General features: G+C 40.9%; 1 protein-coding gene and 1 long non-coding RNA gene across 5 annotated transcripts in view; one reads left to right on the top strand and one right to left on the bottom strand.

Annotated features, from left to right (window-relative positions):
- The window catches only part of LOC144277112 (uncharacterized), a 44,254-nt gene that overhangs the window by 26,271 nt on the left and 3,634 nt on the right, over nt 1-14,349 (top strand). Inside the window, exon 3 of one of the 2 annotated variants that reach the window (XR_013348393.1) lies at nt 11,259-11,367. The exons of the other annotated variant lie outside the window; for it this stretch is intronic. This is a non-coding gene — a long non-coding RNA (uncharacterized LOC144277112). The remainder of the gene's footprint in view (nt 1-11,258; nt 11,368-14,349) is intronic. 2 annotated transcript variants of the gene reach the window in all.
- The window catches only part of KPNA6 (karyopherin subunit alpha 6), a 38,260-nt gene that overhangs the window by 22,502 nt on the left and 1,409 nt on the right, over nt 1-14,349 (bottom strand). Inside the window, exon 1 of one of the 3 annotated variants that reach the window (XM_077837670.1) lies at nt 10,341-10,358. The exons of the other annotated variants lie outside the window; for them this stretch is intronic. The gene's annotated coding sequence lies outside the window, so the exon portion shown is untranslated. Of the gene's footprint in view, nt 1-10,340; nt 10,359-14,349 lie in introns of those variants that run through there. 3 annotated transcript variants of the gene reach the window in all.

Raw genomic sequence — 14,349 nt, forward strand, 5'->3', positions numbered from 1 at the left:
TTTCACTTACCAAGTCCCTGTCTACACTACAGACAAGTCAGGGACCCGGGATAATTCTTTTTTGTCAAGGTCCATATTTCTTGGTCAAAAGTATAGTCAAGGTCTGGACTCCAGAGAAAATACAAAATGCAACAACAGTGATAAATATGTAAATAAAAAGATTTCACAGTGTGTTCAAAAGCATCTAGTGGTCCAGACTTGGCCCACAGTCCATATATTGACCACTCCTCAGGGAGCCTAACTACAACAGTTACCTCTTCATACAGGGAAGAGGTAACCAAATCCCTATGACTCAGACAAAATAAATAAATTTTATAAGTATTTTATAAATTTTTTAGTCTCTAAGGTGCCATAAGTCCTCCTTTTCTTTTTGCAAATACAGACTAACATGGCTGCCTGTCATAGTTCCACTCTACTACTCTGTCACAGACAGATCCCTCAACTACCATATAGTTGCTCTATGGATGGGGCTTTTGCTCTGCACTTCAAACCAATGTAGTTTTTGGCAAAAAGCATCATAAGACTATAAATGGGCCTGAACTGAAGGCTGGATCTGGACACCGATTTGGTTTGGGTCTGTCTCATATCTGAAGTTCAGAGGAATAACTGGCAATTTCCCAGGAATATACTTAAATGTAGCAACTTTCCTTATTCTAAATGTCAGTTATGCATGACTAACCATTGAAGATGGATTTTCCTCACTAAAGATGAAAGTGAACACCATGTGGAAACTAACTTCTCCCACCTGCCTCCCCCCAGCCCAATTATTAGGGTAGGCTTAGAAAGGAGGCAAGAATTAAGTAATAGCAGCTGAATCAGAGGGTAGAGTTGATTGAAACCTATTTAGATCCTTGCATTTCGTACCAAGATGTCAAAATAGGCACATTAGAAATGCAAAGATAAGTGGTCAGCACAAACGTTAGTTGGGATGAAACAATCCAACACCATTAGTACCACTCCTGTAAGTGACCGTACTGCTGTCTTAACATTAATGGCTCTATTACAGCTGCATACAGTGAACAGTAACTGCAACTAGTTGTGTTCTGAAAGATTACAAAGGCATCCAAAAAAATTCCAGATCAAGACTTCCCCTTCAAAAGGTGATGGCTCAAGTTAAAGGCAGTTTTAATGAACAGGACAAAATAAAAACAAGAAGGGAAGAGGAAAATAGTTAAGTGGCTTAGTATGACATACAGGATTACTAGCCTGTTAGTCATATAAATAGCCAAATGACACATGACAGTTCAGCTGCCTGGAAACTTGCACAATCCCAATCTGTGTTCTTGGCTGGGCACGCCTTGGTGCTCTGGACAGCTCTCTTAGGTTCTGCGTGCCAAGAAACAGCGCAGTGAGACCAGCACCAGATGGAAGTTTCATCAGGATCCAAGTTCTTAGAATATGCCAAATTTGCCGTGTACCTCACCCGCAAGAGGCCTTATGGATTTGAGTGTGCTACAAATGCTGGGCTACTACTGAGAGGCCCTGTAGATTCAGCAAGCCATTCAAGAGGGATTTTCATACTGGCTAAAACAAAGCACAGCAGACTTCAGGCATTAATTTACCTGGCACTTGATTTTCCATTACCTCTTGTACACGTTCACTAGGTCAGGTGCTTTCATCCGACTCTTTTCCCAGGGTGTCTTCTGCTTGATCCTCTAGTGAAGTCGTAATGCTGAATTTGTGACATTACATCCCATTTCCATGGCAACAGAGATGTCACAAATACAGGATTAGGATTTCACTACAAACTCAAGGAGCAGGAGAAGCTAGGCTGTGAAGTACAAGCTCTTCAACAAATGCAAATATATGGAATAGAGAGCACCTTGCTAAGGAAAAATGCTTTGTGCACAAGTTGCTTCTTTTTAAGTTTGTTCCAGAGGAAAAGTCCCTATTAACCCAGCCTACCTGCAAGTCAAGCAGTGTCAATGTTAACTATTAACCCAAACTTCACTTCAGTACTTGCAGGATAGCCCCACTGAGTAATGCTATTCACATAGTTTAAAATCTTTAGCTGCTAGGAAGAGCTATCATCCGTTAAAGCTCCAAGATGGCCTAAAATATTGAAGACAGATGTTTAAATGCCACTCAAGCCACACTTCCACTTGGTATTTTAATGTCCTGAGTTGTGCTTTAAAATGCTACTATGTTTCTCACAACCAGAAGGGCTGTAGCTTAAGGTAAACCTGGATATCAGCACTTTTCTTTTTTAAAAACTGCTCTAGAGTTTTAGATGTTGAAAATCTAGAAATTTTGCATTTATATGGCTGCTCTGACTGGAGGATCCTAAAGCATTTCACAAGTTAAGTTGTTCTGACTCACTACAAGGGTTCTCCCTATCCAGTCACCTTGAGTTCTCCTTAGGAGAGGGTTTCCCCTCTGCAAGCACTGACTCAGTCCTACCCATTAAGTCAAGATCTGATGAGATCACTGCCCAAAATCATCAAGTCATGTCTATGCTATGCCAAAAAAATATATTGGGTAGTGAACCAGTCAGGAGTCTGGGATTCCCATCTTAACTACTGTGCTTGTTTCAAGGACAGCAAATGCAGAGCTAATCTAAAAGCAAACTATCCTCCTCATGGAAGACTTCAGAAGAGTAAGTCTCTGCTCCGGAATGCTGCTCAAGCAACATGCTCAGCTCGCCTGATTGCTCCCCAGAGTGCGGAATGGCCTCTACATTTGGTAGCAAGCCCTCTGGCCCTCTTGGTCGCAGCACTGGCTGACAAGAGCCACGTCCTGCCCTCCTTTGGCAACTCAAAGGGAAGTGAAAACATGGACATAAGAGCCTGAATACAGAAGATTCCTGCAAAGGGGACCATGAACATCCTTTTCTCAAAACAACAAGGCAGCACGCCCAGCCTAGTGTACTTCATTTCACCAGGTCGCCCTTGGTCCTCACTCTCCTCTCATGTTGCCAAAGGCAGCAATACTCTAGTTGTCTGGGAATCCTCTTCCATCATGCTGCATTACCCCAGCATGTCACAGCCTCTCTAGTTCAGTTTTGCTTTTCTGCCTGCCATCAGTAAAAAGGAGAAAATTAAGCCTCAACACTCCCTGTGAGGCAGGGAGTCAGTGTTTGAAGATCCAAGATCCTTGGATGGCAGATGTTATGGACTGGTTAAGTATTACCACTTGCTTCATAAATGGCTATGAAGAGTGTACATTACCAGTGTCCTAGCTGCCCTCTTGTGGGCCACGTTCACCTGCCTTAAGTCATTTTCTCCCTCGTGCTGGTAGAATTATATATGCTACGAACCTAATTATATCTGTTAAGTACAGAGAGATGTGGATAGCTCAGTGGTTTGAGCATTGGCCTGCTAAACCCAGGGTTGTGAGTTCAATCCTTGAGGGGACCATTTAGGGATCTGGGGAAAAAATTGGGGATTGGCCCTGCTTTGAGCAGGGGGTTGGACTAGATGACCTCCCGAGGCCCCTTCCAACCCGGATATTCTATGATTCTAAGATGTACCTCATCAACACACCTAAACCGGATACTCATTATAAAAAAAAAAATAGCACAGTGACCTACAAACCCCCCCATCCGAGGTCCACCACCACCAACACACCACAAGTGATTTTATCCTAATTTACAGGCACTAACGTTCCTGTTAGTTTCATAACTGGAAGACCACTAAGCCATTTGATGGCTGGTCACTGACCTGTATAAATGGAGTTGGGAAGGTCTCAGCTCAATTAATAAATTATAAAGCCATAAGGGACCATTGTGATCACCTGGTCTGACCTTCTAGACAGCACAGCCCACAGGACTTCCCTGATTTAATTCCTGCTTGAACTATTGTATATCTAATTACCAGGTGGCAGGTGTCCAGGCAGGGATGACAGTCATTGGCAAGGCAGCATAGGTGAAGCTTGCACTGCTTCTGCCTAGACAATGCTTGTTCTGTGGCTAAAGAACATCAGTCTGAAAGGCTGTCACTCCAGCACCTCTGAGCATGCACAACACAAATCAGTTAACCTTTAAGAACTCCTGGCTCTTTCACTTTCAGAGGATGAAGCCCATTTGAGAAGTTTCAGAGTAACAGCCGTGTTAGTTTGTATTTGCAAAAAGAAAAGGAATACTTGTGGCACCTTAGAGACTAACCAATTTATTTGAGCATAAGCTTTCATGGTTAGTCTCTAAGGTGCCACAAGTACTCCTTTTCTTTTTCCCATTTGAGAAGCTGCTCCTCATTCATCATGCAAAATAAAGCTCACACTCTTCCTTTAAAAGAGGAACATGCAGGTGGCTAGTCTAATTAGTCTCAGTTTAATCACATCACTCTGGCCAAGTCTGGGACAGATTTCACTTCTTCCTGGATGGAAGTATTCCTCTTTGATATCATGCTCGTTCATAGGCTGATGCATTCCATAGTTAAGAAGCTTCTTACTGCAATAAAATTTATTCACAACAACTCCACTGAGTAGAAGAGCTACTATTTGCATTTATATAGAGCTCCTCTCTTTCCTCAAGAATCCTAGAGCTCTGTACCTCCAAATCAAATCTGCTTTTAGCCCCCAAGATGCCAAATCAAATGTATCAAATAAACTGTGCTAAAATGACACCTTAAATAGATTTAAGAAACAGACTGTGCATATCAAGCAGTAAATGTTCTTCCACAGCCTGAATGCATAACAGAAAGCAGCCCTAGCTCAATAGGCCAGACCGGTATTTCAGGAAATCCAAAAACTGTGTAACATGGTTCAGTGTGTACAATGGAGCAAGGCTGTGTGAAGATTTGATCAAGGAGACCAGGCAGTGGAAGGGATCAGTAGAGATGTGCAAAAAAAAACTCACATTAGATTACTAGTCCTGAACGTAGTCCTTTGGTGGGCTAGAAGGATAGTCATCCCCAGTCTAGGGAAGACATCCCCAGTCTAGGGAAGACGTAGAGTTCAGTCTGAGTTTGGCAACGCAGGAAAGAAGGAAGTGATCACTCCCCACCCCAAGGCTAAGTGAGGGAGCAGTGCTATAATCTCCAGTGAGAAACCAAACTAATTTCTTGACCAAGAGGGTCATGGCTGCAGTATAGCATCTCAAAGGCAAGTTGTATTTGAATTCCAGTGGGAACAGATGAATCCATTAAAAAACCTGAACAGATGGAGAAACCAAACAAGGATTCAGATTCAAAGATTGACGAGGCTGGATTAACATTAGTGAGGTTGCATCTAGGAGGAGAAAAATCTGCTGCAGACTAGCAGCTCAGTTCACTGAAGACTAAGGGAGAAGTTTAGCACACCTTTCACAGAATGAATGCAAGTACAAAACATAGAAGAAGCCTTTCCAAATCCATTCTGAATATGCATTGAAATTGAACAGTGAATAAAGGTTACTCACTTTACAGGATTGTAAGGCATTCAGCTAATGAGAGTTAACTGGATGTTCATGCTATTTCTACACAATAGGTCATGTCTTTTCAGAGAATTGTGGCACAAATCACAAGACTAGTGGTTGCCTGGATTACAAGTAAGCGAGTTCTTTTCAGTCACCCACCTTTCCATTCTGGCAACAGAGTGAGACAGAATGGAAGTGGTTTTAAAATCCTATCTGAGGGTTTTTTGGAGGCGGGGTGTGGGTTTTTACTATTTAAGTAGTAGTAACAGGTTTACAAATCCTTGCCAGGTAAACAACAAAACAATCATTACAACTGTGTAGCTTTTGTTTAAAGAGACATTATATTGTAAGTCGTCAGATCTCTGTTTAACAGGGTGTTACCATATGAGAGTGAGCATCATTATGACACCTATGACATGTTTCTAGTGATTTTACTGAATGACCTCTGATTATACATATGTAAGAGACCACGCATGTCTATCAAATGTTAATACACAAGAAATGGACAGGTCTGCTTTTTTTGCAGGTGAATGTACTTGGATATTTGGTTATAATTTATTCAATACTCAAAGTACAAGTCCTATTTTGCAGGGTACATAATTGGTGTTAATTTTTCCAGAATGACTTTTTTAAATCATTCCTCTACAGTTGGACTATTTTTCCTCTTCCCAGTAAGAGGCAGGCAATAGATTGTCAGGTGAGAGATTAAAAAGGAAATGAAATAAAGATCATTTTTGCCAGGAAACCCATGAAGAATTACCAAAAGATCTGTTAAAATCCTACCTAGGTTTTTAATACCATGCCCAACATCAGGGTGTCCAACCACCTCACTAAAATTAACAGTATAGCCTCAGCTTCAGTGATGTATGACAAAAACCATACCCTGTTAGCCAATGATTATTTCTCATAGCTGGGAACAGGGAAGAAGGATTTAAATAATTTGTTTTACTTTTTAAAAAGTCATTGATTTAGGTCCCGTTGAGGCTCTGTAAAGCTAATTTAAAATGTGCTGTTGCAATTTTAGAAGAGCAGCTCATCTCTTTCCGCATCCCCCAAACACCCCAACCCTAATCATAAACTAGTACTAGGGGTAAATAATTTTAACAATTTAAACTAAAATAAAGGGAGAATCCCTGAAATTTTTATGCAACGTTGGTCTAATGACTGTTCATTCTGACCCCTCAAAAGCATCTGGATGCAGACCAACATGTCTACAATCTCTATTCTCCCGCTCGACTCATCTGCGGTCATTACAAATCTCCTGTGAGACAGTCTAGGGCTGCTGGACCAGAAACCCAACTAGGAATTTTCAGGCTTTTATTCTCTCACCCCCTGCATTACAGAACATGCCTGCTTCAAATAGTTTCCCTTTTGGCAGCTGGTTAAAAGCCTCCTAGCTGAGTCATTGCAGGGACTCACATGGCTAAATCAGGACTTGGGCTGCTGAGTCAGAGGCAAAAGCAGACAGAAAGGGGAAACAATTACCTTAGCAAATTTAACATGGATTTTTTTTTAGCCCAAACACCCTTTCACAAAGGCAGCTTTGGAAAAAAGTTTCTATAACTAAAATGGAATACGAGAGCAGTTGTGCTGCTGGACAGGGGGAAACCACACCTGACACCTACTGTCTCAGACAGCCTAATAACCAGGGTGAAATAGACACGTGCCACCACACCCCCACCACAAGAAGCTACATCTTCAGATTTAGAAAGAACAGAACAGTTGTGTCAAGTTTATTATATGCTGTATTCAACTGTAGCATCATCAGCTTAGTTAATACCATTTTTTTAAAAAATGTATTCGACTTCTACAACTGCAGTAGAGAAATTCATTTGATGAATTTCACTGGTATAAATCTAACATATTTGCTGAACAGTACTGACCAGCTGTGAAGCTGGTCAGTTACCCTGAAATGGCACCAAATAAGTTATTTAACAAATACCAGAAAAATTCATTGACTAATAACGGAGATTGGCTGAATGGACTTGGCACTTACTATGTTCTTTGTTTTAGTTATATCTTCCTCATCTTAGTTGAGCGAGTTCCTCCCTTTCTGAGATTTGTCTGCAAGTTACACGGAACCACTCAAAATTTCTGACCTACCTCCCTGTTTCTCAGCTCAGAGCTTGCACACAAGTGCTCCTACTGCATTGTAGCCCTTCCTTACTCTCATAAAACCCACAGCTGAAAGGAATGCCTGGTCACTGCTGACCTCAGTCTCCTGGTATTTTATTGACCTGACACATTGAAACAGTTTTGTTGGGATGACTAACTTGCCGGGGTCTAACAAAAGACACCCTGTAGTTTGCATCAATTCCCCTCAGATTTCCCTCACTACAGACCTGTGACTTACAGTGATGGAGTGGGTGAGCAGTGGGGAAAGTGAGCAGGAGACACTTTATGCTCATGTTTTGCATATCTCTGAACACACAGCATCCTTGAGAAGGCAAGTTGTCAGATGTTTGGGGTTTTCAAAAAGTCACACTTAATCAAAATACTTCTCCCCCCAAACAATACTGTACACATCCATAGCTCTGTCCATCCCAGGGCACTTCAGAGTACAAGGCTACAGCACCACAAACATGGCCATCTCTGGGAAACAAGGCACTAGTCAAGCTGCCCAGAACACAACAGTGGAACAAGGGACAGTCCCTTCCCTCTGCCTCCTTACAAGTCTGATCTTTATATGGCCATCCAGAATAGACAGGGGCTGACATCATCTAAGAGATCCTAGTACTGTAAGCTGCACTGAACTCAGTTTATCCATCTGGGAGGACACGAGTAGCTGCCTTCTAGGAGCTCAAGACAGTGAACATTCCCAAGGGGGGGGGGGGGGGGGGAAGAGAACAACTCTTCCTATATTATGAAATCAGAGGGGCCCCAAACCACAGCATGGAAAACAACCTGGGTGAATCCATGTGTCTGGTTTTGGAGCATTTCAATCCAACACTTCAAACCTAGATGAAGTGCGATTAACACAGTTTCCTCCTCTTACTTTATCAACAATATCAGATGTTAGGATGTGACAATCTCACAGCAACCAAAAGCCCCAACCTGACCTCTAGCAGACTTGCCTACTAACCCAATCAGGGAGACCAATACTCAAGTTATCAAGAATAATAAAACTTTCCACCAAACAGCAAGGGGGAGGGCAGCAGGGTGTGGAACCTGTACCCAGGCCTGGAAGAAAGGAGAAAGATGGCAGAGATAGCCTAATGCTAGATTGTCACCTTGTCTCTGGAGCAGAAATAGTAATAACAAAGGCACACAAGATAAAGCACAGAACACAATTCATACCTACCTCTGACAGATACCTAAGGTCCTTTATATGTTGTCAACATTTACCTGATTTGTCATGCCAATAAAGTATTGCTGAATTGAAACTATAGTACAAAGGGCAGAACTAATAGGCAAGTCAGTGGACTAGACACCTGATTTACAATATCATTCACCTCTAAACTTAGGATCTGTCTTATAATGGCTATATATACACAAACACTGTGCGTGTGGCTAGCAGAGTTTCATTATAGGGTGGCCAAGACTTTACAATACAGCTTGGCATGTATTTGCCCGCAGACACATACAAATTGACTGCACTGCATGTGCATCTCAAGGACCAATTATCAAGCTCTGCAAGCTTCAATGGAAAAAAAGTTTCCTTCCCCATTTCTCAGAAGTTTTTACTTCTGTCGAGAAGTTAGCCTTCCAAGCCCAGTTTCATTTTGCAGAATCCCGAACAGCTGCCTGCAGCAGATAAGGAATCAACATATTTTCAGCTAATTACACAACTATCTTCAAGGAGGTCAACAGGCCCACATACACTGAACAGGAAACAGATCAATTTTAATAATTACTAGGGTGACAAACTCAGTAGGTTCCTTTCTTTGAAGGGATTGTTTCCGATGAAACGCTTGCCCTTCCACAGACTGTGCTCTGAAGGAATGGCTTAGGTTTAAAAATCAAGCAAACCTACTACAGAATACACACCCCCTTCATCCCAAAGAGATGAGCATTTCATGGGTTAGAAAGATGAATTAATGGCTATTTAATGATGCTGGAAACCAAGACAGGGAAAAAAAAACCAATGAAGTGGATCACCACCATACAATGTTTGGACTAGTCATGAAAATCTTAAGTGACTGATGTGTGTGCAAGTATCATGTTAGATCACGGAAACCTGCTTCAGTGTGAGTAATATGCCCTACTGTTTCATCAGATACTACTTTGGATTTATACAGCACCTACAAGGTTGCTAGGATTAACTCATTAATATTCATAAAGTGCTTTGAGATCCTTGAATGGAAGGAGTTATGAAGGTGCAAAAGTTTTGAATACAATTTTCTACTAAATAAACTAACATAGTATAAATGAAAGTCTCCAGCCTCTCTTCTGCATTCATCTGCTAATTGGCACTTCCTTCATCACAAACTATATTACCAACCTCCTGCTAGGAAGTGGCAGAAAAATTGTCACATTCAATTAGAAAACTAAACCGTTCAATGTTATGGAGATAATGAAACAGCAACAGGTATTCCTAAAGTATTTTGGAATTTCATTTTAATCCTTCTCCCCTTTCTTCCATCCTTCAACCTAGCCACTATGTTAGAAAGTTTAAAGAAACACATTCAATTTGAAAACCACAGGTGGAAAAATTTTGTATCTACCAGATATTACTGTAACTGACATAAATTAGCAAAAAGATGGTTTCTTTCAGCTTACTTTGTGTAATTGACAGCACACTGTATATGGCCTTTCAATGCTTCTTCTATAGTCAGTTTCTCCCTTGTTGAAGGGAGACTAATCTTAATGGGGAACAGAAACAATAACCCTTGTAAAATTCGGGACACTATTTTAAAGGGTGTACTATCGAAGTGGATTCTGAACAATTCTTTTAAAGAATTCAAATGGATAGTGTCCTTCTTAAAATAATTAAAAAGGAGTTTAGCTTCTACAGAACAGTCTCTTGCTTTACAAGCTGGCAAAGAGATTCCTCCACAAACAGGTTTACCAGCAGCAGCTACAGATAAGGACCTGTCAACATTTGTCTTAGGAACTCCCTTCTTGAAAGGCTCATAACGAAACCAAGAGAATTTGCAGGATGTTTACAATTTTAGAAAAAAACTAAGTTGTATTTTAGTTGTCGTAATGCATGTGCACAAAGGGGTTGAGTCAGTGTTGCATATAAACCTTAAAAGGACAGCAACAACTTGAAGTCTAGTTAATAACTAGTTAAAAGTGGTTTCTTGTATTGCACCTGCCATTCAGTCCCCTTGCTAATTTGTGCAGTTTTACTGTGACTTTTTCAAGTTGTCCTTGTCCCCTAGTGGAAGACACAAAGGAGTGAAGTCGACTACTGGAAAGTAGTATCAAATGCACAGATTAAACTGAAAATATTCGTTCTGATTTTAGTTGCACTATTTTTAAGTGTTACTTGTAAACACTTATAGGGAAAAGGTTCTGCCAAGAGTACAACTTAAGAATGTTCTTTTAGCTAGGGTATTTTCTGTGTTAAACGTTTGACTGTGCAACCTTTACATTTTCTCAAAGTAGGTATTTGAACATATTCCTGAATGTTTAACACAAATAAAAACAAATACAGTGAATGCTGAGAACTGTCTTAACATAGCTGTGTGCTTTGCACACAGTACATTCTGTGCTAGTAAAACGCTTATCCACGCAGTTCTTTTGGCTGTCTGGTGCACCAGTCACCATTGGCTCATTCCCTTCCGTTTTAGCTACCAAGAGCTAGTGATGTGACATCATTACTGGAACATGCAGCCAGTCTACTCATGGAGCTGGCTGCTTAGAGAGGGGGGAAAAGTAAAGATTTTTTTCTGGGGAATCAGCAGTCACTTGTTATATTGGTTTTTCACTAAATTCAATCCTGTTAAGACTGCATTTATTCTCCCCATATCTCCATGTAAAGGTATCCATCCATTCCTCAGCTGACTGCCAAAAACACTTTCCAGCTTCAGTTCTGCTTGCAAGCCATCCCCAACCAAGATTCTAACGTTTTCAGCAGCCTTCTCACCTGAGTAAGTGCAGTTCTCCTTATATGTTATGGGCAGTTCCCGAGCATAGACGGGGTTGAAAATCTACAATGTGTAATATTGCCACAGCTAAGTGCTTAAACAAGAGGATTAGGCATTTGACTAAGTCAAACAGTTAAACTCAGTGTTTGAAATACTCATGACAATTGCACCATTCCAGATAGCCTTCTTGCAAGATGAGTTTCAAGGCAATGAGGTATATAAAATCCTGGCATTCCCATCTTTGCTAACATGTGCTCTTTGTTAAGAGTCAGATAGTATTGTATATTTTTTTCCAATAAGAGATTTTTAGGTGCATGTCAAGCTTACTTGTATAGAAATTAAAAAAAACACTACTTTTTAACTGTAGGTAATGGGGGTATTAATTCCCCAACCTTTATTATACTAACTATTTTAATGCACATTCAATTATCCCAATACTAAATACATGCTCACTGCATCCAGACCAATATGCACAATCAAGCTAAAGTAGCCACCTAACTACTTAAACTTGCCAACTTGGGGACCCAAACAGTATTGTCTTTGTACCAACACTTGGTGCTACTTGGTATGCTAGATAAACAGTCCAACATCATCATTTATATGCCCAAGTTGCACAATGAATGAATGGACACCTGCTTCGGAGCTCTTCTCTAACACTACACATATTAGAGTAATATTGAATTTGACAAACATATATGGTCAAATCATTGGCCTATTGTTAATAGATACATAAAGAGACAGAGTTAACACCATCTGCACCTCAACTTTGTATATTCTTAAGTGCTCAAAAGTCAGAAACTTCCGAACAGCCATACTGGGTCAGACCAGCAGCCCATCCAACCCAGTATCTTATCTTCTGATCAGCCAGTGCCAGAGGCTTCAGAGGGAACAAACAAGGCAGGGCAATTATCGAGTGATCCATCCCCCATTGTCCAGTCTCAGCATGCCATGCTACCTTAACATTTTATCAGTGTGGGATTTTAATGAATGGTCTTTTTTGAATTAAATAATTGTCACAAAACTGTATGTCTCTTTAAAATAAGAGACAGACATTAAGGGGAAGGGAAAGTGATCTTTGGAATAAACCATTAATTTTAGATTGAGAAAATATTTTCTGAAAATTAATTGTTCAGGCCATCGGACACTTTTCTACTATGATTTTTATAAAATCTAATATCTAATTCTCTGGTCAGGATTTTACATTCCAAGCTCTACCATGAGTCCTTATAGAATTGCACAGTCTAGAACATCTTTAACCATCTCCTTCCCAGACTTGTGGCCACCTTAAGTAGGATTTTTGGGGTGTGCCACAAAAGAGGTATTTGGAGGTGAAGTAAAAGCTTGTGGCAAGGTCATGGTGTGCTGGTTGTATCACAGCATGAAGGGCATTTAACTAGAGCTGGCTTACTAGACAATATCAGTCAACTTCAACAAGAAGCTAGTCCTTGCTTTTACAAAAGAATCTTTAGTCTGTCATATAGTTTTCTTTCTCTCCCCCCACCCCCCTCCAATTCAAACCATGCCCTGCTAGTTAAAACCTAAGAAAACAGAGTCTCGCATTTTTCTGGGTAGGAAGTCTTCATTTCAGGACCAATGAGAGAAGATCAGAGCTTCTCAGGATGCTACTGAAATAGCCTCTGAAAGGCAATGTTCAGTTGTCATTTGTTTGTAGATGTGTTTGCTATAGCTATAAACCCTAACATTTCCTACACTGCTTAGGCCTAGACAATAGCCCAGCTATGAGAGTTTCCTCTCATTCTCTACACAACACCAGAAGACAGCCTAGTCTGCTGTAGACAGAAGAGTCAAATAAAGTTTGTGAAGTCCATGACCAGCACTTGAACTCTAGGACTGCAGTTTCCTAAAGCAAAGATATGGACGTGTTGTTGCTGCTGCCTATAGATCTGAGAAAGTCACTGTACTCGTCTACCACCACTGTGGACTACATATAACATTAAAAAAGAGTAGTTACAGTTAAATAGGATTTTATTTTAACCTAAGTCAGGATCGGAGCAGCACTCTAATCAGGTGTTTAAAACACAGTCTTAACCATTTTAATAGAGTGGTGTTACAACAGTTTGGTCTTGGCTACCCATGGAAGACCCAGATATGTTTAACATGACTGCGGCACTATCCTGCAAAACTTTAATTCCCTAACACGGCAAGGAAAACAGGCCCCTAGGGACAGCTCAGTTTTCTCCAATCACCTTCTTATGTGGCATCTCCATTACCGGAGGCTCACAACCACGGCAGTCCATTCTGTACAATCCTCTGCTAATCTAATCTTCACCTTCTATGAAGCTTAAAATGTAAAGCAGTCCAGGATCCCTAGATACACGCTGATTAATGAGAGACCCGACACTAGACAATATTCACACTGTGAATGAAGATTTGCTAGCAACAGCTGCATTTGAACATTGTTGCTGCTGGAAGGTTTCTGGCATAGTTTCCTTAAAGGCAGAACAGGGCTTCCCCTGCCCCAACCCAAGAATAATATAGCAGTACTATATAACCAGTACTTAGAGGCAGGAGAGGTCAGCTATATAGTTAAGCTCTCAGACAAGTAATTCCTCTTCATACTGCTCAGAGAACAATGCTAGAAACCTGTAAGCAACGCTCACATTCCAACAGCTGTTGCTAGTTAGCTTGAAACCAAGGACAGAGCACCAAACCAACCCAACGTCTGTGCAGATGTGCAAGCTATACAGGCCCCTGCTCAGCAGCCTGCTTCTCTCTAAAAGATTAAATAGATCTGCAGAACTGAGAAGCATTTTTAAGTCTCATTCCTGGCTTCCTCAGGATCTCCCCTACTAAGTCACTAGGAAACAGTCCTAGACTGATCCCACATACACAGTGAAAGTTTTGCCTCAGAACTGGACTTTGTGTGTGGTGTGTGTGTTTGTTTTTTTACCACACAGCTAGGGTGCCTTGTATTAGGAAGAATTGGTTCACTGACCTTCAGGAAGTGTATAAGACTTATCTATG

This window comes from Eretmochelys imbricata, chromosome 19 (assembly GCF_965152235.1).
Source record: "Eretmochelys imbricata isolate rEreImb1 chromosome 19, rEreImb1.hap1, whole genome shotgun sequence".
Taxonomy (NCBI): Eukaryota; Metazoa; Chordata; order Testudines; family Cheloniidae; genus Eretmochelys; species Eretmochelys imbricata.